Source organism: Tachypleus tridentatus, chromosome 13 (assembly GCF_004210375.1).
Source record: "Tachypleus tridentatus isolate NWPU-2018 chromosome 13, ASM421037v1, whole genome shotgun sequence".
Lineage (NCBI taxonomy): Eukaryota > Metazoa > Arthropoda > Merostomata > Xiphosura > Limulidae > Tachypleus > Tachypleus tridentatus.
The window spans coordinates 130,251,305-130,278,625 of NC_134837.1; the positions used below are offsets into that span (position 1 = coordinate 130,251,305).

Here is a 27,321-nt window from a genome sequence, read left to right on the forward strand (position 1 = left end):
AAAAAAAATGACATGACGTTTATGTTTAACTTTCACGCGAACCTAGCAATCGAAGATGAGTAAAAGTTTATTGGTCTTTAATTTACAGTAAGCAAGATAAAAAAGTAGAAGGGTTTTTTACTATAATATTGCCTTCTTTACTGAAGATAAATAACGTATAATTGATATAGATATGTATATTTTTTTGCTGGTTATGATACCCTTAAAAAGCACGATATCTTCTTGATCGAAAGTTAATAAGGAATAAGTGAAAATATAATGGTTGTAGGGAAAGAAAGAAAAAGAAATGTTAATTAGAAGGCCCGGATAGCTCAGTCGGTAGAGCGTTAGGCTTTAACCTAACGGTCCAGGGTTCGAGTCCCTGTTCGGGCGAGGTTATGTTTTCTTGGAATTATTCATTTAAGAATACTTACGATCAAGTGTTCATTTCTGAAGAGAAGACAGATGTTGTTGAAACCGGTTGACAGTGTTCTTTGAGATAGGATTATTCCAAAAGAATAAGGTAGTTCCGACTTTTAGATGAGTCGTTGTTGGAGTAAAGTTTTGAATTCGATTTTAATACTATTTACACTTATAATCTAAAACATATATACCATTAACATACTTTCTCCAAGATTATTTTGAACTGTTTTTCCACCTAATGAGAACCAGAAAAGGTATTAATTTGAAGTGGGATGCAAAAAGAAGTAAAATAAAAGACGATAGGATTTGTGTGTGAAGCGAGAAAAACTTTTAAAAATTTCGTTCAATTATTCTGGTGCAAAATCACTAACGATTCACATAATATCAAAGCGGCAATCTAACACAATCATAAAAAATATAACGTCAAATATTTTTACAAAGTATTGCCATTTTTTTTTGCATTTTATACGAGTTAACGCTGTACTATCACAAATGTGATTTGAAATATTGATACGACCTTTGACGACAGGTGTTATAAATATTCGTGTAAAAATATAGGCCGTTACCAATGTGCTATATTAAAAACTTAATGACAAGAAAAAAGAAATGACTGTAAATATACAGTAATATTTGAAAGTCATGTGAAAGAATTCTGAAAAATGACATGACGTTTATGTTTAACTTTCACGCGAACCAAGCAATCGAAGATGAGTAAAAGTTTATTGGTCTTTAATTTACAGTAAGCAAGATAAGTAAGTAGAAGGGTTTTTACTATAATATTGCCTTCTTTTACTGAAGATAAATAACGTATAATTGATATAGATATGTATATTTTTTGCTGGTTATGATACCCTTAAAATATACGATATCTTCTTGATCGAAAGTTAATAATTAATAGGTGAAAATATAATGGTTGTATGGAAAGAAATAAAAAAGAAATGTTAATTAGAAGGCCTGGATAGCTCAGTCGGTAGAGCGTTAGGCTTTTTAACCTAACGGTCCAGGGTTCGAGTCCCTGTTCGGGCGAGGTTATGTTTTCTTGGAATTATTCATTTAAGAATACTTACGATCAAGTGTTCATTTCTGAAGAGAAGACAGATGTTGTTGAAACCGGTTGACAGTGTTCTTTTGAGATAGGATTATTCCAAAAGAATAAGGTAGTTCCGACTTTTAGATGAGTCGTTGTTGGAGTAAAGTTTTGAATCTGATTTTAATACTATTTACACTTATAATCTAAAAAACACATATACCATTAACATACTTTCTCTAAGATTATTTTGAACTGTTTTTCCACCTAATGAGAACCAGAAAAGGTATTAATTTGAAGTGGGATGCAAAAAAGAAGTAAAACTAAAAGACGATAGGATTTGTGTGTGAAGAGAGAAAAACTTTTAAAATTTCTGTTCAATTATTCTCGTGCAAAATCACTAACGATTCACATAATATCAAAGCGGCAATCTAACACAATCATAAAAATATAGCGTCAAATATTTTTACAAAGTATTGCCATTTTTTTTGCATTTTATACGAGTTAACGCTGTACTATCACAAATGTGATTTGAAATATTGATACGACCTTTTGACGTCAGGTGTTATAAATATTCGGTGTAAAATATGACCTCGTTACCAATGTGCTATATTAAAAACTTAATGACAAGAAAAGAAATGACTGTAAATATACATAGTACTGTTGAAAGTCATCATGAAAGAATTCTTGAAAAATGACATGACGTTTATGTTTAACTTTCACGCGAACCCAGCAATCGAAGATGAGTAAAAGTTTATTGGTCTCTAATTTACAGTAAGCAAGATAAAAAAAGTAGAAGGGTTTTTTTTTTATAATATTGCCTTCTTTTACTGAAGATAAATAACGTATAATTGATATAGATATGTATATTTTTTGCTGGTTATGATATTCTAAAAATATACGATATCTTCTTGATCGAAAGTTAATAATTAATAGGTGAAAATATAATGGTTGTGGATGGAAAGAAATAAAAAAGAAATGTTAATTAGAAGGCCCGGATAGCTAGAAGTCGGTAGAGCGTTAGGCTTTTAACCTAACGGTCCAGGTTTCGAGTCCCTGTTCGGGCGAGGTTATGTTTTCTTGGAATTATTCATTTAAGAATACTTACGATCAAGTGTTCATTTCTGAAGAGAAGACAGATGTTGTTGAAACCGGTTGACAGTGTTCTTTGAGATAGGATTATTCCAAAAGAATAAGGTAGTTCCGACTTTAGATGAGTCGTTGTTGGAGTAAAGTTTTGAATTCGATTTTAATACTATTTACACTTATAATCTAAAACACATATACCATTAACATACTCTTTCTAAGATTATTTTGAACTGTTTTTCCACCTAATGAGAACCAGAAAAGGTATTAATTTGAAGTGGGATGCAAAAGAAGTAAACTAAAAGACGATAGGATTTGTGTGTGAAGCGAGAAAAACTTTAAAAATTTCTGTTCAATTATTCTCGTGCAAAATCACTAACGATTCACATAATATCAAAGCGGCAATCTAACACAATCATAAAAAATATAGCGTCAAATATTTTACAAAGTATTGCCATTTTTTTTTGCATTTTATACGAGTTAACGCTGTACTATCACAAATGTGATTTGAAATATTGATACGACCTTTTGACGTCAGGTGTTATAAATATTCGTGTAAAAAATGACCCGTTACCAATGTGCTATATTAAAAACTTAATGACAAGAAAAAAGAAATGACTGTAAATATACAGTACTGTTGAAAGTCATGTGAAAGAATTCTTGAAAAATGATATGACGTTTATGTTTAACTTTCACGCGAACCCAGCAATCGAAGATGAGTAAAAGTTTATTGGTCTTTAATTTACAGTAAGCAAGATAAAAAAGTAGAAGGGTTTTTTACTATAATATTGCCTTCTTTTACTGAAGATAAATAACGTATAATTGATATAGATATGTATATTTATTTGCTGGTTATGATACCCTTAAAAGTACGATATCTCTTGATCGAAAGCATAATTAATAGGTGAAAATATAATGGTTGTAGGAAAGAAATAAAAAAGAAATGTTAATTAGAAGGCCCGATAGCTCAGTCGGTAGAGCGTTAGGCTTTTAACCCAACGGTCCAGGGTTCGACCTGTTCAGCGAGGTTATGTTTTCTTGAATTATTCATTTAAGAATACTTACGATCAAGTGTTCATTTCTGAAGAGAAGACAGATGTTGTTGAAACCGGTTGACAGTGTTCTTGAGAGGGATTATTCCAAAAGAATAAGGTAGTTCCGACTAGATGAGTCGTTGTTGAGTAAAGTTTTGAATCTGATTTTAATAATTATTTACACTTATAATCTAAAAAAACATATATACCATTAACATACTTTCTCTAAGATTATTTTGAACTGTTTTTCCACCTAATGAGAACCAGAAAAGGTATTAATTTGAAGTGGATGCAAAAAGAAGTAAAATAAAAGACGATAGGATTTGTGTGTGAAGGAGAAAAACTTTTTAAAATTTCTGTTCAATTATTCTCGTGCAAAATCACTAACGATTCACATAATATCAAAGCGGCAATCTAACACAATCATAAAAAATATAAGGTCAAATATTTTACAAAGTATTGCCATTTTTTTTGCATTTTATAATGAGTTAACGCTGTATTATCACAAATGTGATTTGAAATATTGATACGACCTTTGACGACAGGTGTTATAAATATTCGTGTAAAATATGACCCGTTACCAATGTGCTATATTAAAAAACTTAATGACAAGAAAAGAAATGACTGCAAATATACAGTACTGTTGAAAGTCATGTGAAAGAATCTTGAAAATGATGACATGACGTTTATGTTTAACTTTCACGCGAACCAAGCAATCGAAGATGAGTAAAAGTTTATTGGTCTTAATTACAGCAAGCAAGAAAGAAAAAGTAGAAGGGTTTTTTTTACTATAATATTGCCTCTTTACTGAAGATAAATAACGTATAATTGATATAGATATGTATATATTTTTGCTGGTTATGATTAACTCCAAAATATACGATATCTTCTTGATCGAAAGTTAATAATTAATAGGTGAAAATATAATGGTTGTATGGAAGGTGTTAAAAAGAAATGTTAATTAGAAGGTCTGGATATTTCTAGTCAGTAGAGCGTTAGGCTTTAACCCCAACGTTCCAGGGTTCTCTGTTCAAGTTCAAGCTTTCTGTTGGAATTGTCTTCTGAATTATTAATGTTTTGCTGACTAACGAGAAAATGTTCATTTCTAGAGAGAAGACAGATGTTGTTGAAACCGGTTGACAGTGTTCTTTGAGATAGATTATTCCAAAAAAATAAGGTAGGTGATTTTTTAGATGAGTCGTTGTTGAGTAAAGTTTTGAATTCGATTTTAATGTCATTTACACTTATAATCTAAAACACATATACCATTAACATACTATCTCTCCAAGATTATTTTGAACTGTTTTTTCCACCTAATGAGAACCAGAAAAGGTATTAATTTGAAGTGGGATGCAAAAAAGAAGAAAACTAAAAGACGATAGGATTTGTGTGTGAAGCGAGAAAAACTTTAAAAATTTCTGTTCAATTATTCTGTGCAAAAATCACTAACGATTCACATAATATCAAGGCGGCAATCATAAATCAATAATAAAAAATATAACGTCAAATTTTTTACAAAGTATTACCATTTTTTTTGCATTTTATACGAGTTAACGCTGTACTATCACAAATGTGATTTGAAATATTGGATACGACCTGATTACGTCAAGGTGTTATAAATATTCGTGTAAAAATATGACCCGTTACCAATGTGCTATATTAAAAACTTAATGACAAGAAAAGAAATGACTGTAAATATACAGTAAATTGTTGAAAGTCATGTGAAAGAATTCTTGAAAAATGACATGACGTTTATGTTTAACTTCACGCGAACCTAGCAATCGAAGATGAGTAAAAGTTTATTGGTCTTTAATTTACAGTAAGCAAGATAAAAGTAGAAGGGTTTTTTTTACTATAATATTGCCTCTCTTTACTGAAGATAAATAACGTATAATTGATATAGATATGTATATTTTTTTGCTGGTTATGATACCCTTAAAAAATACGATATCTTCTTTGATCGAAAGTTAATAATTAATAGGTGAAAATATAATGGTTGTATGGAAAGAAATAAAAAAGAAATGTTAATTAGAAGGCCCGGATAGCTCAGTCGGTAGAGCGTTAGGTTTTAAACCTAACGGTCCAGGGTTCGAGTCCCTGTTCAAGCGAGGTTATGTTTTCTTTGAATTATTCATTTAAGAATACTTACGATCAAGTGTTCATTTTCTGAAGAGAAGACAGATGTTGTTGAAACCGGTTGACAGTGTTCTTTGAGATAGGATTATTCCAAAAGAATAAGGTAGTTCCGACTTTAGATGAGTCGTTGTTGGAGTAAAGTTTTGAATTGATTTATCGTACTATTTACACTTATAATCTAAAACACATATACCATTAACATACTTTCTCTAAGATTATTTTGAACTGTTTTTCCACCTAATGAGAACCAGAAAAGGTATTAATTTGAAGTGGGATGCAAAAGAAAGTAAACTAAAAGACGATAGGATTTGTGTGTGACGCGAGAAAACTTTAAAAATTTCTGTTCAATTATTCTCGTGCAAAATCACTAACGATTCACATAATATCAAAGCGGCAATCTAACACAATCATAAAAAATATAGCGTCAAATATTTTACAAAGTATTGCCATTTTTTTGCATTTTATACGAGTTAACGCTGTACTATCACAAATGTGATTTGAAATATTGATACGACCTTTGACGAAGGTGTTATAAATATTCGTGTAAAAATATGACTGCGTTACCAATGTGCTATATTAAAAACTTAATGACAAGAAAAAGAAATGACTGTAAATATACAGTACTGTTGAAAGTCATGTGAAAGAATTCTTGAAAAATGACATGACGTTTATGTTTAACTTTCACGCGAACCAAGCAATCGAAGATGTGTAAAGTTTATTGGTCTTTGTAATTTACAGTAGGCAAGATAAAAAAAGTAGAAGGTTTTTTTTACTATAATATTGCCTTCTTTTACTGAAGATAAATAACGTATAATTGATATAGATATGTATATTTTTTTGCTGGTTATGATACCCTTAAAAAGTACGATATCTTCTTGATCGAAAGTTAATAATTAATAGGTGAAAATATAATGGTTGTAGGGAAAGAAAGAAAAAGAAATGTTAATTAGAAGGCCCGGATAGCTCAGTCGGTAGAGAGCGTTAGGCTTTAACCCAACGGTCCAGGGTTCGAGTCCCTGTTCGGGCGAGGTTATGTTTTCTTGGAATTATTCATTTAAGAATACTTACGATCAAGGGTTCATTTCTGAAGAGAAGACAGATGTTGTTGAAACCGGTTGACAGTGTTTGAGATAGGATTATTCCAAAAGAATAAGGTAGTTCCGACTTTTAGATGAGTCGTTGTTGGAGTAAAGTTTTGAATTCGATTTATCGTACTATTTACACTTATAATCTAAAACACATATACCATTAACATACTTTCTCTAAGATTATTTTGAACTGTTTTTCCTCCTAATGAGAACCAGAAAAGGTATTAATTTGAAGTGGGACGCAAAAAGAAGTAAACTAAAAGACGATAGGATTTGTGTGTGAAGCGAGAAAAACTTTTAGAAATTGCGTTTAATTATTCTCGTGCAAAATCACTAACGATTCACATAATATCAAAGCGGCAATCTAACACAATCATAAAAAATATAGCGTCAAATATTTTTTACAAAGTATTGCCATTTTTTTGCATTTTATACGAGTTAACGCTGTACTATCACAAATGTGATTTGAAATATTGGATACGACCTTTGACGAATGTTGTTATAAATATTCGTGTAAAAAATATGACCCGTTACCAATGTGCTATATTAAAAACTTAATGACAAGAAAAGAAATGACTGTAAATATACAGTACTGTTGAAAGTCATGTGAAAGAATTCTTGAAAAAATGACATGACGTTTATGTTTAACTTTCACGCGAACCAAGCAATCGAAGATGTGTAAAAGTTTATTGGTCTTTAATTTACAGTAAGCAAGATAAAAAAAGTAGAAGGGTTTTTTTACTATAATATTGCCTTCTTTTACTGAAGATAAATAACGTATAATTGATATAGATATGTATATTTATTTGCTGGTTATGATACCCTTAAAAAGTACGATATCTTCTTGATCGAAAGTTAATAATTAATAGGTGAAAATATAATGGTTGTAGGGAAAGAAATAAAAAGAAATGTTAATTAGAAGGCCCGGATAGCTCAGTCGGTAGAGCGTTAGGCGTTCGAGTCCCTGTTCGGGCGAGGTTATGTTTTCTTGGAATTATTCATTTAAGAATACTTACGATCAAGTGTTCATTTCTGAAGAGAAGACAGATGTTGTTGAAACCGGTTGACAGTGTTTGAGATAGGATTATTCCAAAAGAATAAGGTAGTTCCGACTTTTAGATGAGTCGTTGTTGGAGTAAAGTTTTGAATTCGATTTATCGTACTATTTACACTTATAATCTAAAACACATATACCATTAACATACTTTCTCTAAGATTATTTTGAACTGTTTTTCCACCTAATGAGAACCAGAAAAGGTATTAATTTGAAGTGGGATGCAAAAAGAAGTAAACTAAAAGACGATAGGATTTGTGTGTGAAGCGAGAAAAACTTTTAAAAATTTCGTTTAATTATTCTCGTGCAAAATCACTAACGATTCACATAATATCAAAGCGGCAATCTAACACAATCATAAAAAATATAGCGTCAAATATTTTTACAAAGTATTGCCATTTTTTTTTGCATTTTATACGAGTTAACGCTGTACTATCACAAATGTGATTTGAAATATTGGATACGACCTTTTGACGTCAGGTGTTATAAATATTCGTGTAAAAATTATGATCCATTACCAATGTGCTATATTAAGAACTTAATGACAAGAAAAGAAATGACTGTAAATATACAGTACTGTTGAAAGTCATGTGAAAGAATTCTTGAAAAATGACATGACGTTTATGTTTAACTTTCACGCGAACCTAGCAATCGAAGATGAGTAAAAGTTTATTGGTCTTTAATTTACAGTAAGCAAGATAAAAAAGTAGAAGGGTTTTTTTTACTATAATATTGCCTTTTTTTACTGAAGATAAATAACATATAATTGATATAGATATGTATATTTTTTTGCTGGTTATGATACCCTTAAAAAGCACGATATCTTCTTGATCGAATGTTAATAATTAATAGGTGAAAATATAATGGTTGTAGGGAAAGAAAGAAAAAGAAATGTTAATTAGAAGGCCCGGATAGCTCAGTCTGTAGAGCGTTAGGCTTTTAACCTAACGGTCCAGGGTTCGAGTCCCTGTTCGGGCGAGGTTATGTTTTCTTGGAATTATTCATTTAAGAATACTTACGATCAAGTGTTCATTTCTGAAGAGAAGACAGATGTTGTTGAAACCGGTTGACAGTGTTCTTTGAGATAGGATTATTCCAAAAGAATAAGGTAGTTCCGACTTTTAGATGAGTCGTTGTTGGAGTAAAGTTTTGAATTCGATTTTAATACTATTTACACTTATAATCTAAAATACATATACCATTAACATACTTTCTCAAGATTATTTTGAACTGTTTTTCCACCTAATGAGAACCAGAAAAGGTATTAATTTGAAGTGGGATGCAAAAAGAAGTAAAATAAAAGACGATAGGATTTGTGTGTGAAGCGAGAAAACTTTTAAAAATTTCGTTCAATTATTCTCGTGCAAAATCACTAACGATTCACATAATATCAAAGCGGCAATCTAACACAATCATAAAAAAATATAGCGTCAAATATTTTTACAAAGTATTGCCATTTTTTTTGCATTTTATACGAGTTAACGCTGTACTATCACAAATGTGATTTGAAATATTGGATACGACCTTTTGACGTCATGTGTTATAAATATTCGTGTAAAAATATGACCCGTTACCAATGTGCAATATTAAAAACTTAATGACAAGAAAAAGAAATGACTGTAAATATACAGTACTGTTGAAAGTCATGTGAAAGAATTCTTGAAAAATGACATGACGTTTATGTTTAACTTTCACGCGAACCTAGCAATCGAGGATGAGTAAAGTTTATTGGTCTTTAATTTACAGTAAGCAAGATAAAAAAGTAGAAGGGGTGTTTTTACTATAATATTGCCTTCTTTTACTGAAGATAAATAACCTATAATTGATATAGATATGTATATTTATTTGCTGGTTATGATACCCTTAAAAAGTACGATATCTTCTTGATCGAAAGTTAATAATTAATAGGTGAAAATATAATGTTTGTAGGGAAAGAAATAAAAAGAAATGTTAATTACCAGGCCCGGATAGCTCAATCGGTAGAGCGTTAGGCTTTTAACCTAACGGTCAGGATTCGAGTCCCTGTTCGGGCGATGTTATGTTTTCTTGAACTTATTCATTTAAGAATAATTACGATTAAGTGTTCATCTCTGAAGAGAAGACAGATGTTGAAACCGGTTGACAGATTTCTTTGAGATAGGATTATTCCAAAAGAATAGGGTAGTTCCGATTCTTAGATGAGTCGTTGTTGGAGTAAAGTTTTGAATTCGATTTATCGTACTATTTACACTTATAATCTAAAACACATATACCATTAACATACTTTCTCTAAGATTATTTTGAACTGTTTTTCCACCTAATGAGAACCAGAAAAGGTATTAATTTGAAGTGGGATGCAAAAAGAAGTAAACTAAAAGACGATAGGATTTGAGTGTGAAGCGAGAAAAACTTTTAAAAATTTCGTTCAATTATTCTCGTGCAAAATCACTAACGATTCACATAATATCAAAGCGGCAATCTAACTCAATCATAAAAAATATAGCGTCAAATATTTTTACAAAGTATTGCCATTTTTTTTTTGCATTTTATACGAGTTAACGCTGTACTATCACAAATGTGATTTGAAATATTGGATACGACGAGTAAGTATATTCTCTTTTGAGTCAAATGTTATAAATATCCGTGTAAAAATATGACCCGTTACCAATGTGCTATATTAAAACTTAATGACAAGAAAAAGAAATGACTGTAAATATACAGTACTGTTGAAAGTCATGTGAAAGAATTCTTGAAAAATGACATGACGTTTTTGTTTAACTTTCACGCGAACCGAGCAATCGAGGATGAGTAAAAGTTTATTGGTCTTTAATTTACAGTAAGCAAGATAAAAAAAGTAGAAGGGTGTTTTTTACTATAATATTGTCTTTTACTAAAGATAAATAATATAATTGATATAGATATGTATATTTATTTGCTGGTTATGATACCCTTAAAAAGTACGATATCTTCTTGATCGAAAGTTAATAATTAATAGGTGAAAATATAATGGTTGTAGGGAAAGAAATAAAAAGAAATGTTAATTACCAGGCCCGGATAGCTCAATCGGTGGAGCGTTAGGCTTTTAACCTAACGGTCCAGGGTTCGAGTCCCTGTTCGGGCGAGGTTATGTTTTCTTGGAATTATTCATTTAAGAATACTCACGATCAAGTGATCATTTCTGAAGAGAAGACAGATGTTGTTGAAAAAGGTTGACAGTTTTCTTTGAGAAAGGATTATTCCAAAAGAATAAGGTAGTTCCGACTCTTAGATGAGTCGTTGTTGGAGTAAAGTTTTGAATTCGATTTATCGTACTATTTACACTTATAATCTAAAACACATATACCATTAACATACTTTCTCTAAGATTATTTTGAACTGTTTTTCCACCTAATGAGAACCAGAAAAAGGTATTAATTTGAAGTGGGATGCAAAAAGAAGTAAAATAAAAGACGATAGGATTTGTGTGTGAAGCGAGAAAAACTTTTAAAAATTTCGTTCAATTATTCTCGTGCAAAATCACTAACGATTCACATAATATCAAAGCGGCAATCTAACACAATCATAAAAAATATAGCGTCAAATATTTTTACAAACTATTGCCATTTTTTTTTGCATTTTATACGAGTTAACGCTGTACTATCACAAATGTGATTTGAAATATTGGATACGACCTTTTGACGTCAGGTGTTATAAATATTCGTGTAAAAATATGACCCGTTACCAATGTGCTATATTAAAAACTTAATGACAAGAAAAAGAAATGACTGTAAATATACAGTACTGTTGAAAGTCATGTGAAAGAATTCTTGAAAAATGACATGACGTTTATGTTTAACTTTCACGCGAACCTAGCAATCGAAGATGAGTAAAAGTTTATTGGTCTTTAATTTACAGTAAGCAAGATAAAAAAGTAGAAGGGTTTTTTTACTATAATATTGCCTTCTTTTACTGAAGATAAATAACGTATAATTGATATAGATATGTATATTTTTTTGCTGGTTATGATACCCTTAAAAAAACGATATCTTCTTGATCGAAAGTTAATAATTAATAGGTGAAAATATAATGGTTGTATGGAAAGAAATAAAAAGAAATGTTAATTAGAAGGCCCGGATAGCTCAGTCGGTAGAGCGTTAGGCTTTTAACCTAACGGTCCAGGGTTCGAGTCCCTGTTCGGGCGAGGTTATGTTTTCTTGGAATTATTCATTTAAGAATACTTACGATCAAGTGTTCATTTCTGAACAGAAGACAGATGTTGTTGAAACCGGTTGACAGTGTTCTTTGAGATAGGATTATTCCAAAAGAATAAGGTAGTTCCGACTTTTTAGATGAGTCGTTGTTGGAGTAAAGTTTTGAATTCGATTTTAAGTACTATTTACACTTATAATCTAAAACACATATACCATTAACATACTTTCTCTAAGATTATTTTGAACTGTTTTTCCACCTAATGAGAACCAGAAAAGGTATTAATTTGAAGTGGGATGCAAAAAGAAGTAAACTAAAAGACGATAGGATTTGTGTGTGAAGCGAGAAAAACTTTTAAAAATTTCGTTCAATTATTCTCGTGCAAAATCACTAACGATTCACATAATATCAAAGCGGCAATCTAACACAATCATAAAAAATATAACGTCAAATATTTTTACAAACTATTGCCATTTTTTTTTGCATTTTATACGAGTTAACGCTGTACTATCACAAATGTGATTTGAAATATTGATACGACCTTTTGACGTCAGGTGTTATAAATATTCGTGTAAAAATATGACCCGTTACCAATGTGCTATATTAAAACTTAATGACAAGAAAAGAAATGACTGTAAATATACAGTACTGTTGAAAGTCATGTGAAAGAATTCTTGAAAAATGACATGACGTTTATGTTTAACTTTCACGCGAACCTAGCAATCGAAGATGAGTAAAAGTTTATTGGTCTTTAATTTACAGTAAGCAAGATAAAAAAGTAGAAGGGTTTTTTTACTATAATATTGCCTTCTTTTACTGAAGATAAATAACGTATAATTGATATAGATATGTATATTTATTTGCTGGTTATGATACCCTTAAAAAGTACGATATCTTCTTGATCGAAAGTTAATAATTAATAGGTGAAAATATAATGGTTGTAGGGAAAGAAATAAAAGAAATGTTAATTAGAAGGCCCGGATAGCTCAGTCGGTAGAGCGTTAGGCTTTTAACCTAACGGTCCAGGGTTCGAGTCCCTGTTCGGGCGAGGTTATGTTTTCTTGGAATTATTCATTTAAGAATACTTACGATCAAGTGTTCATTTCTGAAGAGAAGACAGATGTTGTTGAAACCGGTTGACAGTGTTCTTTGAGATAGGATTATTCCAAAAGAATAAGGTAGTTCCGACTTTTAGATGAGTCGTTGTTGGAGTAAAGTTTTGAATTCGATTTTAAGTACTATTTACACTTATAATCTAAAACACATATACCATTAACATACTTTCTCTAAGATTATTTTGAACTGTTTTTCCACCTAATGAGAACCAGAAAAGGTATTAATTTGAAGTGGGATGCAAAAAGAAGTAAACTAAAAGACGATAGGATTTGTGTGTGAAGCGAGAAAAACTTTTAAAATTTCGTTCAATTATTCTCGTGCAAAATCACTAACGATTCACATAATATCAAAGCGGCAATCTAACACAATCATAAAAAATATAGCGTCAAATATTTTTACAAAGTATTGCCATTTTTTTTTGCATTTTATACGAGTTAACGCTGTACTATCACAAATGTGATTTGAAATATTGGATACGACCTTTTGACGTCAGGTGTTATAAATATTCGTGTAAAAATATGACCCGTTACCAATGTGCTATATTAAAAACTTAATGACAAGAAAAAGAAATGACTGTAAATATACAGTACTGTTGAAAGTCATGTGAAAGAATTCTTGAAAAATGACATGACGTTTATGTTTAACTTTCACGCGAACCTAGCAATCGAAGATGAGTAAAAGTTTATTGGTCTTTAATTTACAGTAAGCAAGATAAAAAAGTAGAAGGGTTTTTTTTACTATAATATTGCCTTCTTTTACTGAAGATAAATAACGTATAATTGATATAGATATGTATATTTATTTGCTGGTTATGATACCCTTAAAAAGTACGATATCTTCTTGATCGAAAGTTAATAATTAATAGGTGAAAATATAATGGTTGTAGGGAAAGAAATAAAAAGAAATGTTAATTAGAAGGCCCGGATAGCTCAGTCGGTAGAGCGTTAGGCTTTTAACCTAACGGTCCAGGGTTCGAGTCCCTGTTCGGGCGAGGTTATGTTTTCTTGGAATTATTCATTTAAGAATACTTACGATCAAGTGTTCATTTCTGAAGAGAAGACAGATGTTGTTGAAACCGGTTGACAGTGTTCTTTGAGATAGGATTATTCCAAAAGAATAAGGTAGTTCCGACTTTTAGATGAGTCGTTGTTGGAGTAAAGTTTTGAATTCGATTTTAAGTACTATTTACACTTATAATCTAAAACACATATACCATTAACATACTTTCTCTAAGATTATTTTGAACTGTTTTTCCACCTAATGAGAACCAGAAAAGGTATTAATTTGAAGTGGGATGCAAAAGAAGTAAACTAAAAGACGATAGGATTTGTGTGTGAAGCGAGAAAAACTTTTAAAAATTTCGTTCAATTATTCTCGTGCAAAATCACTAACGATTCACATAATATCAAAGCGGCAATCTAACACAATCATAAAAAATATAGCGTCAAATATTTTACAAAGTATTGCCATTTTTTTTTGCATTTTATACGAGTTAACGCTGTACTATCACAAATGTGATTTGAAATATTGGATACGACCTTTTGACGTCAGGTGTTATAAATATTCGTGTAAAAATATGACCCGTTACCAATGTGCTATATTAAAACTTAATGACAAGAAAAGAAATGACTGTAAATATACAGTACTGTTGAAAGTCATGTGAAAGAATTCTTGAAAAATGACATGACGTTTATGTTTAACTTTCACGCGAACCTAGCAATCGAAGATGAGTAAAAGTTTATTGGTCTTTAATTTACAGTAAGCAAGATAAAAAAGTAGAAGGGTTTTTTTTACTATAATATTGCCTTCTTTTACTGAAGATAAATAACGTATAATTGATATAGATATGTATATTTATTTGCTGGTTATGATACCCTTAAAAAAGTACGATATCTTCTTGATCGAAAGTTAATAATTAATAGGTGAAAATATAATGGTTGTAGGGAAAGAAATAAAAAGAAATGTTAATTAGAAGGCCCGGATAGCTCAGTCGGTAGAGCGTTAGGCTTTTAACCTAACGGTCCAGGGTTCGAGTCCCTGTTCGGGCGAGGTTATGTTTTCTTGGAATTATTCATTTAAGAATACTTACGATCAAGTGTTCATTTCTGAAGAGAAGACAGATGTTGTTGAAACCGGTTGACAGTGTTCTTTGAGATAGGATTATTCCAAAAGAATAAGGTAGTTCCGACTTTTAGATGAGTCGTTGTTGGAGTAAAGTTTTGAATTCGATTTTAAGTACTATTTACACTTATAATCTAAAACACATATACCATTAACATACTTTCTCAAAGATTATTTTGAACTGTTTTTCCACCTAATGAGAACCAGAAAAGGTATTAATTTGAAGTGGGATGCAAAAAGAAGAAAACTAAAAGACGATAGGATTTGTGTGTGAAGCGAGAAAAACTTTTAAAAATTTCGTTCAATTATTCTCGTGCAAAATCACTAACGATTCACATAATATCAAAGCGGCAATCTAACACAATCATAAAAAATATAACGTCAAATATTTTTACAAACTATTGCCATTTTTTTTTGCATTTTATACGAGTTAACGCTGTACTATCACAAATGTGATTTGAAATATTGGATACGACCTTTTGACGTCAGGTGTTATAAATATTCGTGTAAAAATATGACCCGTTACCAATGTGCTATATTAAAACTTAATGACAAGAAAAGAAATGACTGTAAATATACAGTACTGTTGAAAGTCATGTGAAAGAATTCTTGAAAAATGACATGACGTTTATGTTTAACTTTCACGCGAACCTAGCAATCGAAGATGAGTAAAAGTTTATTGGTCTTTAATTTACAGTAAGCAAGATAAAAAAGTAGAAGGGTTTTTTTACTATAATATTGCCTTCTTTTACTGAAGATAAATAACGTATAATTGATATAGATATGTATATTTATTTGCTGGTTATGATACCCTTAAAAAGTACGATATCTTCTTGATCGAAAGTTAATAATTAATAGGTGAAAATATAATGGTTGTAGGGAAAGAAATAAAAAGAAATGTTAATTAGAAGGCCCGGATAGCTCAGTCGGTAGAGCGTTAGGCTTTTAACCTAACGGTCCAGGGTTCGAGTCCCTGTTCGGGCGAGGTTATGTTTTCTTGGAATTATTCATTTAAGAATACTTACGATCAAGTGTTCATTTCTGAAGAGAAGACAGATGTTGTTGAAACCGGTTGACAGTGTTCTTGGAGATAGGATTATTCCAAAAGAATAAGGTAGTTCCGACTTTTAGATGAGTCGTTGTTGGAGTAAAGTTTTGAATTCGATTTTAAGTACTATTTACACTTATAATCTAAAACACATATACCATTAACATACTTTCTCTAAGATTATTTTGAACTGTTTTTCCTCCTAATGAGAACCAGAAAAGGTATTAATTTGAAGTGGGACGCAAAAAGAAGTAAACTAAAAGACGATAGGATTTGTGTGTGAAGCGAGAAAAACTTTTAAAAATTTCGTTCAATTATTCTCGTGCAAAATCACTAACGATTCACATAATATCAAAGCGGCAATCTAACACAATCATAAAAAATATAGCGTCAAATATTTTACAAAGTATTGCCATTTTTTTTTGCATTTTATACGAGTTAACGCTGTACTATCACAAATGTGATTTGAAATATTGGATACGACCTTTTGACGACAGGTGTTATAAATATTCGTGTAAAAATATGACCCGTTACCAATGTGCTATATTAAAAACTTAATGACAAGAAAAAGAAATGACTGTAAATATACAGTACTGTTGAAAGTCATGTGAAAGAATTCTTGAAAAATGACATGACGTTTATGTTTAACTTTCACGCGAACCTAGCAATCGAAGATGAGTAAAAGTTTATTGGTCTTTAATTTACAGTAAGCAAGATAAAAATGTAGAAGGGTTTTTTTACTATAATATTGCCTTCTTTTACTGAAGATAAATAACGTATAATTGATATAGATATGTATATTTTTTTGCTGGTTATGATACCCTTAAAAAGCACGATATCTTCTTGATCGAAAGTTAATAAGGAATAAGTGAAAATATAATGGTTGTAGGGAAAAAAAGAAAAAGAAATGTTAATTAGAAGGCCCGGATAGCTCAATCTGTAGAGCGTTAGGCTTTCAACCTAACGGTCAAGGGTTTGAGTCCCTGTTCGGGCGAGGTTATGTTTTCTTGGAATTATTCATTTAAGAATACTTACGATCAAGTGTTCATTTCTGAAGAGAAGACAGATGTTGTTGAAACCGGTTGACAGTGTTCTTTGAGATAGGATTATTCCAAAAGAATAAGGTAGTTCCGACTTTTAGATGAGTCGTTGTTGGAGTAAAGTTTTGAATTCGATTTTAAGTACTATTTACACTTATAATCTAAAACACATATACCATTAACATACTTTCTCTAAGATTATTTTGAACTGTTTTTCCACCTAATGAGAACCAGAAAAGGTATTAATTTGAAGTGGGATGCAAAAAGAAGTAAACTAAAAGACGATAGGATTTGTGTGTGAAGCGAGAAAAACTTTTAAAAATTTCGTTCAATTATTCTCGTGCAAAATCACTAACGATTCACATAATATCAAAGCGGCAATCTAACACAATCATAAAAAATATAGCGTCAAATATTTTACAAAGTATTGCCATTTTTTTTTGCATTTTATACGAGTTAACGCTGTACTATCACAAATGTGATTTGAAATATTGGATACGACCTTTTGACGTCAGGTGTTATAAATATTCGTGTAAAAATATGACCCGTTACCAATGTGCTATATTAAAACTTAATGACAAGAAAAAGAAATGACTGTAAATATACAGTACTGTTGAAAGTCATGTGAAAGAATTCTTGAAAAATGACATGACGTTTATGTTTAACTTTCACGCGAACCTAGCAATCGAAGATGAGTAAAAGTTTATTGGTCTTTAATTTACAGTAAGCAAGATAAAAATGTAGAAGGGTTTTTTTACTATAATATTGCCTTCTTTTACTGAAGATAAATAACGTATAATTGATATAGATATGTATATTTTTTTGCTGGTTATGATACCCTTAAAAAGCACGATATCTTCTTGATCGAAAGTTAATAAGGAATAAGTGAAAATATAATGGTTGTAGGGAAAAAAAGAAAAAGAAATGTTAATTAGAAGGCCCGGATAGCTCAATCTGTAGAGCGTTAGGCTTTCAACCTAACGGTCAAGGGTTTGAGTCCCTGTTCGGGCGAGGTTATGTTTTCTTGGAATTATTCATTTAAGAATACTTACGATCAAGGGTTCATTTCTGAAGAGAAGACAGATGTTGTTGAAACCGGTTGACAGTGTTCTTTGAGATAGGATTATTCCAAAAGAATAAGGTAGTTCCGACTTTTAGATGACACGTTGTTGGAGTAAAGTTTTGAATTCGATTTTAAGTACTATTTACACTTATAATCTAAAACACATATACCATTAACATACTTTCTCTAAGATTATTTTGAACTGTTTTTCCACCTAATGAGAACCAGAAAAGGTATTAATTTGAAGTGGGATGCAAAAAGAAGTAAACTAAAAGACGATAGGATTTGTGTGTGAAGCGAGAAAAACTTTTATAAATTTCGTTCAATTATTCTGGTGCAAAATCACTAACGATTCACATAATATCAAAGCGGCAATCTAACACAATTATAAAAATATAGCGTCAAATATTTTTACAAAGTATTGCCATTTTTTTTGCATTTTATACGAGTTAACGCTGTATTATCACAAATGTGATTTGAAATATTGGATACGACCTTTTGACGTCAGGTGTTATAAATATTCGTGTAAAAATATGACCCGTTACCAATGTGCTATATTAAAACTTAATGACAAGAAAAGAAATGACTGTAAATATACAGTACTGTTGAAAGTCATGTGAAAGAATTCTTGAAAAATGACATGACGTTTATGTTTAACTTTCACGCGAACCTAGCAATCGAAGATGAGTAAAAGTTTATTGGTCTTTAATTTACAGTAAGCAAGATAAAAAAGTAGAAGGGTTTTTTTTACTATAATATTGCCTTCTTTTACTGAAGATAAATAACGTATAATTGATATAGATATGTATATTTTTTTGCTGGTTATGATACCCTTAAAAAAACGATATCTTCTTGATCGAAAGTTAATAATTAATAGGTGAAAATATAATGGTTGTAGGGAAAGAAATAAAAAGAAATGTTAATTAGAAGGCCCGGATAGCTCAGTCGGTAGAGCGTTAGGCTTTTAACCTAACGGTCCAGGGTTCGAGTCCCTGTTCGGGCGAGGTTATGTTTTCTTGGAATTATTCATTTAAGAATACTTACGATCAAGTGTTCATTTCTGAAGAGAAGACAGATGTTGTTGAAACCGGTTGACAGTGTTCTTTGAGATAGGATTATTCCAAAAGAATAAGGTAGTTCCGACTTTTAGATGAGTCGTTGTTGGAGTAAAGTTTTGAATTCGATTTTAAGTACTATTTACACTTATAATCTAAAACACATATACCATTACCATTAACATACTTTCTCTAAGATTATTTTGAACTGTTTTTCCACCTAATGAGAACCAGAAAAGGTATTAATTTGAAGTGGGATGCAAAAGAAGTAAACTAAAAGACGATAGGATTTGTGTGTGAAGCGAGAAAAACTTTTAAAATTTCGTTCAATTATTCTCGTGCAAAATCACTAACGATTCACATAATATCAAAGCGGCAATCTAACACAATCATAAAAAATATAGCGTCAAATATTTTTACAAAGTATTGCCATTTTTTTTGCATTTTATACGAGTTAACGCTGTACTATCACAAATGTGATTTGAAATATTGGATACGACCTTTTGACGTCAGGTGTTATAAATATTCGTGTAAAAATATGATCCATTACCAATGTGCTATATTAAAACTTAATGACAAGAAAAGAAATGACTGTAAATATACAGTACTGTTGAAAGTCATGTGAAAGAATTCTTGAAAAATGACATGACGTTTATGTTTAACTTTCACGCGAACCTAGCAATCGAAGATGAGTAAAAGTTTATTGGTCTTTAATTTACAGTAAGCAAGATAAAAAAGTAGAAGGGTTTTTTTTACTATAATATTGCCTTCTTTTACTGAAGATAAATAACGTATAATTGATATAGATATGTATATTTTTTTGCTGGTTATGATACCCTTAAAAGTACGATATCTTCTTGATCGAAAGTTAATAATTAATAGGTGAAAATATAATGGTTGTAGGGAAAGAAATAAAAAGAAATGTTAATTAGAAGGCCCGGATAGCTCAGTCGGTAGAGCGTTAGGCTTTTAACCTAACGGTCCAGGGTTCGAGTCCCTGTTCGGGCGAGGTTATGTTTTCTTGGAATTATTCATTTAAGAATACTTACGATCAAGTGTTCATTTCTGAAGAGAAGACAGATGTTGTTGAAACCGGTTGACAGTGTTCTTTGAGATAGGATTATTCCAAAAGAATAAGGTAGTTCCGACTTTTAGATGAGTCGTTGTTGGAGTAAAGTTTTGAATTCGATTTTAAGTACTATTTACACTTATAATCTAAAACACATATACCATTAACATACTTTCTCTAAGATTATTTTGAACTGTTTTTCCACCTAATGAGAACCAGAAAAGGTATTAATTTGAAGTGGGATGCAAAAAGAAGTAAACTAAAAGACGATAGGATTTGTGTGTGAAGCGAGAAAAACTTTTAAAATTTCGTTCAATTATTCTGGTGCAAAATCACTAACGATTCACATAATATCAAAGCGGCAATCTAACACAATCATAAAAAATATAGCGTCAAATATTTTTACAAAGTATTGCCATTTTTTTTGCATTTTATACGAGTTAACGCTGTACTATCACAAATGTGATTTGAAATATTGGATACGACCTTTTGACGTCAGGTGTTATAAATATTCGTGTAAAAATATGATCCATTACCAATGTGCTATATTAAGAACTTAATGACAAGAAAAAGAAATGACTGTAAATATACAGTACTGTTGAAAGTCATGTGAAAGAATTCTTGAAAAATGACATGACGTTTATGTTTAACTTTCACGCGAACCTAGCAATCGAAGATGAGTAAAAGTTTATTGGTCTTTAATTTACAGTAAGCAAGATAAAAAAGTAGAAGGGTTTTTTTACTATAATATTGCCTTCTTTTACTGAAGATAAATAACGTATAATTGATATAGATATGTATATTTTTTTGCTGGTTATGATACCCTTAAAAAGTACGATATCTTCTTGATCGAAAGTTAATAATTAATAGGTGAAAATATAATGGTTGTAGGGAAAGAAATAAAAAGAAATGTTAATTAGAAGGCCCGGATAGCTCAGTCGGTAGAGCGTTAGGCTTTTAACCTAACGGTCCAGGGTTCGAGTCCCTGTTCGGGCGAGGTTATGTTTTCTTGGAATTATTCATTTAAGAATACTTACGATCAAGTGTTCATTTCTGAAGAGAAGACAGATGTTGTTGAAACCGGTTGACAGTGTTCTTTGAGATAGGATTATTCCAAAAGAATAAGGTAGTTCCGACTTTTAGATGAGTCGTTGTTGGAGTAAAGTTTTGAATTCGATTTTAAGTACTATTTACACTTATAATCTAAAACACATATACCATTAACATACTTTCTCTAAGATTATTTTGAACTGTTTTTCCACCTAATGAGAACCAGAAAAGGTATTAATTTGAAGTGGGATTTAAAAAGAAGTAAACTAAAAGACGATAGGATTTGAGTGTGAAGCGAGAAAAACTTTTAAAAATTTCGTTCAATTATTCTCGTGCAAAATCACTAACGATTCACATAATATCAAAGCGGCAATCTAACACAATCATAAAAAATATAGCGTCAAATATTTTTACAAAGTATTGCCATTTTTTTTGCATTTTATACGAATTAACGCTGTACTATCACAAATGTGATTTGAAATATTGGATACGACCTTTTGACGTCAGGTGTTATAAATATTCGTGTAAAAATATGATCCATTACCAATGTGCTATATTAAGAACTTAATGACAAGAAAAAGAAATGACTGTAAATATACAGTACTGTTGAAAGTCATGTGAAAGAATTCTTGAAAAATGACATGACGTTTATGTTTAACTTTCACGCGAACCTAGCAATCGAAGATGAGTAAAAGTTTATTGGTCTTTAATTTACAGTAAGCAAGATAAAAAAGTAGAAGGGTTTTTTTTACTATAATATTGCCTTCTTTTACTGAAGATAAATAACGTATAATTGATATAGATATGTATATTTTTTGCTGGTTATGATACCCTTAAAATATACGATATCTTCTTGATCGAAAGTTAATAATTAATAGGTGAAAATATAATGGTTGTATGGAAAGAAATAAAAAGAAATGTTAATTAGAAGGCCCGGATAGCTCAGTCGGTAGAGCGTTAGGCTTTTAACCTAACGGTCCAGGGTTCGAGTCCCTGTTCGGGCGAGGTTATGTTTTCTTGGAATTATTCATTTAAGAATACTTACGATCAAGTGTTCATTTCTGAAGAGAAGACAGATGTTGTTGAAACCGGTTGACAGTGTTCTTTGAGATAGGATTATTCCAAAAGAATAAGGTAGTTCCGACTTTTAGATGAGTCGTTGTTGGAGTAAAGTTTTGAATTCGATTTTAAGTACTATTTACACTTATAATCTAAAACACATATACCATTAACATACTTTCTCTAAGATTATTTTGAACTGTTTTTCCACCTAATGAGAACCAGAAAAGGTATTAATTTGAAGTGGGATGCAAAAGAAGTAAACTAAAAGACGATAGGATTTGTGTGTGAAGCGAGAAAAACTTTTAAAATTTCGTTCAATTATTCTCGTGCAAAATCACTAACGATTCACATAATATCAAAGCGGCAATCTAACACAATCATAAAAAATATAGCGTCAAATATTTTACAAAGTATTGCCATTTTTTTTTGCATTTTATACGAGTTAACGCTGTACTATCACAAATGTGATTTGAAATATTGGATACGACCTTTTGACGTCAGGTGTTATAAATATTCGTGTAAAAATATGACCCGTTACCAATGTGCTATATTAAAACTTAATGACAAGAAAAAGAAATGACTGTAAATATACAGTACTGTTGAAAGTCATGTGAAAGAATTCTTGAAAAATGACATGACGTTTATGTTTAACTTTCACGCGAACCTAGCAATCGAAGATGAGTAAAAGTTTATTGGTCTTTAATTTACAGTAAGCAAGATAAAAAAGTAGAAGGGTTTTTTTTTACTATAATATTGCCTTCTTTTACTGAAGATAAATAACGTATAATTGTTATAGATATGTATATTTATTTGCTGGTTATGATACCCTTAAAAAGTACGATATCTTCTTGATCGAAAGTTAATAATTAATAGGTGAAAATATAATGGTTGTAGGGAAAGAAATAAAAGAAATGTTAATTAGAAGGCCCGGATAGCTCAGTCGGTAGAGCGTTAGGCTTTTAACCTAACGGTCCAGGGTTCGAGTCCCTGTTCGGGCGAGGTTATGTTTTCTTGGAATTATTCATTTAAGAATACTTACGATCAAGTGTTCATTTCTGAAGAGAAGACAGATGTTGTTGAAACCGGTTGACAGTGTTCTTTGAGATAGGATTATTCCAAAAGAATAAGGTAGTTCCGACTTTTAGATGAGTCGTTGTTGGAGTAAAGTTTTGAATTCGATTTTAATACTATTTACACTTATAATCTAAAACATATATACCATTAACATACTTTCTCCAAGATTATTTTGAACTGTTTTTCCACCTAATGAGAACCAGAAAAGGTATTAATTTGAAGTGGGATGCAAAAAGAAGTAAAATAAAAGAAGATAGGATTTGTGTGTGAAGCGAGAAAAACTTTTAAAAATTTCGTTCAATTGTTCTGGTGCAAAATCACTAACGATTCACATAATATCAAAGCGGCAATCTAACACAATCATAAAAAATATAGCGTCAAATATTTTTACAAAGTATTGCCATTTTTTTTTGCATTTTATACGAGTTAACGCTGTACTATCACAAATGTGATTTGAAATATTGGATACGACCTTTTGACGACAGGTGTTATAAATATTCGTGTAAAAATATGACCCGTTACCAATGTGCTATATTAAAAACTTAATGACAAGAAAAAGAAATGACTGTAAATATACAGTACTGTTGAAAGTCATGTGAAAGAATTCTTGAAAAATGACATGACGTTTATGTTTAACTTTCACGCGAACCAAGCAATCGAAGATGTGTAAAAGTTTATTGGTCTTTAATTTACAGTAAGCAAGATAAAAAAGTAGAAGTGTTTTTTTTTACTATAATATTGCCTTCTTTTACTGAAGATAAATAACGTATAATTGATATAGATATGTATATTTTTTTGCTGGTTATGATACCTTTAAAAAGCACGATATCTTCTTGATCGAAAGTTAATAATTAATAGGTGAAAATATAATGGTTGTAGGGAAAGAAATAAAAAGAAATGTTAATTAGAAGGCCCGGATAGCTCAGTCGGTAGAGCGTTAGGCTTTTAACCTAACGGTCCAGGGTTCGAGTCCCTGTTCGGGCGAGGTTATGTTTTCTTGGAATTATTCATTTAAGAATACTTACGATCAAGTGTTCATTTCTGAAGAGAAGACAGATGTTGTTGAAACCGGTTGACAGTGTTCTTTGAGATAGGATTATTCCAAAAGAATAAGGTAGTTCCGACTTTTAGATGAGTCGTTGTTGGAGTAAAGTTTTGAATTCGATTTTAATACTATTTACACTTATAATCTAAAACACATATACCATTAACATACTTTCTCTAAGATTATTTTGAACTGTTTTTCCACCTAATGAGAACCAGAAAAGGTATTAATTTGAAGTGGGATGCAAAAAGAAGTAAAATAAAAGACGATAGGATTTGTGTGTGAAGCGAGAAAAACTTTTAAAATTTCGTTCAATTATTCTCGTGCAAAATCACTAACGATTCACATAATATCAAAGCGGCAATCTAACACAATCATAAAAAATATAGCGTCAAATATTTTTACAAAGTATTGCCATTTTTTTTGCATTTTATACGAGTTAACGCTGTACTATCACAAATGTGATTTGAAATATTGGATACGACCTTTTGACGTCAGGTGTTATAAATATTCGTGTAAAAATATGACCCGTTACCAATGTGCTATATTAAAACTTAATGACAAGAAAAAGAAATGACTGTAAATATACAGTACTGTTGAAAGTCATGTGAAAGAATTCTTGAAAAATGACATGACGTTTATGTTTAACTTTCACGCGAACCAAGCAATCGAAGATGTGTAAAAGTTTATTGGTCTTTAATTTACAGTAAGCAAGATAAAAAAGTAGAAGGGTTTTTTTTTACTATAATATTGCCTTCTTTTACTGAAGATAAATAACGTATAATTGATATAGATATGTATATTTATTTGCTGGTTATGATACCCTTAAAAAGTACGATATCTTCTTGATCGAAAGTTAATAATTAATAGGTGAAAATATAATGGTTGTAGGGAAAGAAATAAAAAGAAATGTTAATTAGAAGGCCCGGATAGCTCAGTCGGTAGAGCGTTAGGCTTTTAACCTAACGGTCCAGGGTTCGAGTCCCTGTTCGGGCGAGGTTATGTTTTCTTGGAATTATTCATTTAAGAATACTTACGATCAAGTGTTCATTTCTGAAGAGAAGACAGATGTTGTTGAAACCGGTTGACAGTGTTCTTTGAGATAGGATTATTCCAAAAGAATAAGGTAGTTCCGACTTTTAGATGAGTCGTTGTTGGAGTAAAGTTTTGAATTCGATTTTAATACTATTTACACTTATAATCTAAAACATATATACCATTAACATACTTTCTCTAAGATTATTTTGAACTGTTTTTCCACCTAATGAGAACCAGAAAAGGTATTAATTTGAAGTGGGATGCAAAAGAAGTAAAATAAAAGACGATAGGATTTGTGTGTGAAGCGAGAAAAACTTTTAAAATTTCGTTCAATTATTCTCGTGCAAAATCACTAACGATTCACATAATATCAAAGCGGCAATCTAACACAATCATAAAAAATATAGCGTCAAATATTTTACAAAGTATTGCCATTTTTTTTTGCATTTTATACGAGTTAACGCTGTACTATCACAAATGTGATTTGAAATATTGGATACGACCTTTTGACGTCAGGTGTTATAAATATTCGTGTAAAAATATGACCCGTTACCAATGTGCTATATTAAGAACTTAATGACAAGAAAAAGAAATGACTGTAAATATACAGTACTGTTGAAAGTCATGTGAAAGAATTCTTGAAAAATGACATGACGTTTATGTTTAACTTTCACGCGAACCTAGCAATCGAAGATGAGTAAAAGTTTATTGGTCTTTAATTTACAGTAAGCAAGATAAAAAAGTAGAAGGGTTTTTTTTTACTATAATATTGCCTTCTTTTACTGAAGATAAATAACGTATAATTGATATAGATATGTATATTTATTTGCTGGTTATGATACCCTTAAAAAGTACGATATCTTCTTGATCGAAAGTTAATAATTAATAGGTGAAAATATAATGGTTGTATGGAAAGAAATAAAAATAAATGTTAATTAGAAGGCCCGGATAGCTCAGTCGGTAGAGCGTTAGGCTTTTAACCTAACGGTCCAGGGTTCGAGTCCCTGTTCGGGCGAGGTTATGTTTTCTTGGAATTATTCATTTAAGAATACTTACGATCAAGTGTTCATTTCTGAAGAGAAGACAGATGTTGTTGAAACCGGTTGACAGTGTTCTTTGAGATAGGATTATTCCAAAAGAATAAGGTAGTTCCGACTTTTAGATGAGTCGTTGTTGGAGTAAAGTTTTGAATTCGATTTTAATACTATTTACACTTATAATCTAAAACACATATACCATTAACATACTTAGTCACAGATTATTTGGAACAATTTTTCACTCATCTAATGAGGACCAGAAAAGGTATTAATTTAAAGTGGAATGCACAAAGAAGTAAACTAAAAGGCGATAGGATTTGTGTGTGAAGCGAGAAAAACTTTTAAAAATTTCGTTCAATTATTCTGGTGCAAAATCACTAACGATTCACATAATATCAAAGCGGCAATCTAACACAATCATAAAAAATATATCGTCAAATATTTTTACAAAGTATTGCCATTTTTTTTGCATTTTATACGAGTTAACGCTGTACTATCACAAATGTGAT

At 30.9% G+C, this 27,321-nt stretch overlaps 19 non-coding genes across 19 annotated transcripts; all 19 read left to right on the forward strand.

Moving 5' to 3' along the window:
- The first annotated feature begins 2,421 nt into the window (after positions 1 to 2,421).
- On the forward strand, positions 2,422 to 2,496 carry TRNAK-UUU (transfer RNA lysine (anticodon UUU)). Its single transcript has one exon. It is a non-coding gene; the product is annotated as a tRNA-Lys (tRNA).
- Positions 2,497 to 8,732: 6,236 nt separating this feature from the next.
- On the forward strand, positions 8,733 to 8,805 carry TRNAK-UUU (transfer RNA lysine (anticodon UUU)). Its single transcript has one exon. It is a non-coding gene; the product is annotated as a tRNA-Lys (tRNA).
- A 983-nt stretch (positions 8,806 to 9,788) lies between these two features.
- On the forward strand, positions 9,789 to 9,860 carry TRNAK-UUU (transfer RNA lysine (anticodon UUU)). The gene has a single exon. It is a non-coding gene; the product is annotated as a tRNA-Lys (tRNA).
- Positions 9,861 to 10,854: 994 nt separating this feature from the next.
- On the forward strand, positions 10,855 to 10,927 carry TRNAK-UUU (transfer RNA lysine (anticodon UUU)). The gene has a single exon. It is a non-coding gene; the product is annotated as a tRNA-Lys (tRNA).
- Positions 10,928 to 11,913: 986 nt separating this feature from the next.
- TRNAK-UUU (transfer RNA lysine (anticodon UUU)) lies at positions 11,914 to 11,986 on the forward strand. Its single transcript has one exon. It is a non-coding gene; the product is annotated as a tRNA-Lys (tRNA).
- Positions 11,987 to 12,969: 983 nt separating this feature from the next.
- TRNAK-UUU (transfer RNA lysine (anticodon UUU)) lies at positions 12,970 to 13,042 on the forward strand. The gene has a single exon. It is a non-coding gene; the product is annotated as a tRNA-Lys (tRNA).
- Positions 13,043 to 14,028: 986 nt separating this feature from the next.
- Positions 14,029 to 14,101, forward strand: TRNAK-UUU (transfer RNA lysine (anticodon UUU)). Its single transcript has one exon. It is a non-coding gene; the product is annotated as a tRNA-Lys (tRNA).
- A 984-nt stretch (positions 14,102 to 15,085) lies between these two features.
- TRNAK-UUU (transfer RNA lysine (anticodon UUU)) lies at positions 15,086 to 15,158 on the forward strand. Its single transcript has one exon. It is a non-coding gene; the product is annotated as a tRNA-Lys (tRNA).
- A 984-nt stretch (positions 15,159 to 16,142) lies between these two features.
- On the forward strand, positions 16,143 to 16,215 carry TRNAK-UUU (transfer RNA lysine (anticodon UUU)). The gene has a single exon. It is a non-coding gene; the product is annotated as a tRNA-Lys (tRNA).
- A 985-nt stretch (positions 16,216 to 17,200) lies between these two features.
- On the forward strand, positions 17,201 to 17,273 carry TRNAE-UUC (transfer RNA glutamic acid (anticodon UUC)). The gene has a single exon. It is a non-coding gene; the product is annotated as a tRNA-Glu (tRNA).
- A 984-nt stretch (positions 17,274 to 18,257) lies between these two features.
- Positions 18,258 to 18,330, forward strand: TRNAE-UUC (transfer RNA glutamic acid (anticodon UUC)). Its single transcript has one exon. It is a non-coding gene; the product is annotated as a tRNA-Glu (tRNA).
- A 982-nt stretch (positions 18,331 to 19,312) lies between these two features.
- TRNAK-UUU (transfer RNA lysine (anticodon UUU)) lies at positions 19,313 to 19,385 on the forward strand. The gene has a single exon. It is a non-coding gene; the product is annotated as a tRNA-Lys (tRNA).
- A 987-nt stretch (positions 19,386 to 20,372) lies between these two features.
- TRNAK-UUU (transfer RNA lysine (anticodon UUU)) lies at positions 20,373 to 20,445 on the forward strand. Its single transcript has one exon. It is a non-coding gene; the product is annotated as a tRNA-Lys (tRNA).
- A 984-nt stretch (positions 20,446 to 21,429) lies between these two features.
- On the forward strand, positions 21,430 to 21,502 carry TRNAK-UUU (transfer RNA lysine (anticodon UUU)). Its single transcript has one exon. It is a non-coding gene; the product is annotated as a tRNA-Lys (tRNA).
- Positions 21,503 to 22,487: 985 nt separating this feature from the next.
- Positions 22,488 to 22,560, forward strand: TRNAK-UUU (transfer RNA lysine (anticodon UUU)). The gene has a single exon. It is a non-coding gene; the product is annotated as a tRNA-Lys (tRNA).
- Positions 22,561 to 23,543: 983 nt separating this feature from the next.
- TRNAK-UUU (transfer RNA lysine (anticodon UUU)) lies at positions 23,544 to 23,616 on the forward strand. The gene has a single exon. It is a non-coding gene; the product is annotated as a tRNA-Lys (tRNA).
- Positions 23,617 to 24,603: 987 nt separating this feature from the next.
- TRNAK-UUU (transfer RNA lysine (anticodon UUU)) lies at positions 24,604 to 24,676 on the forward strand. The gene has a single exon. It is a non-coding gene; the product is annotated as a tRNA-Lys (tRNA).
- A 984-nt stretch (positions 24,677 to 25,660) lies between these two features.
- TRNAK-UUU (transfer RNA lysine (anticodon UUU)) lies at positions 25,661 to 25,733 on the forward strand. The gene has a single exon. It is a non-coding gene; the product is annotated as a tRNA-Lys (tRNA).
- A 984-nt stretch (positions 25,734 to 26,717) lies between these two features.
- Positions 26,718 to 26,790, forward strand: TRNAK-UUU (transfer RNA lysine (anticodon UUU)). Its single transcript has one exon. It is a non-coding gene; the product is annotated as a tRNA-Lys (tRNA).
- Positions 26,791 to 27,321: the final 531 nt, after the last annotated feature.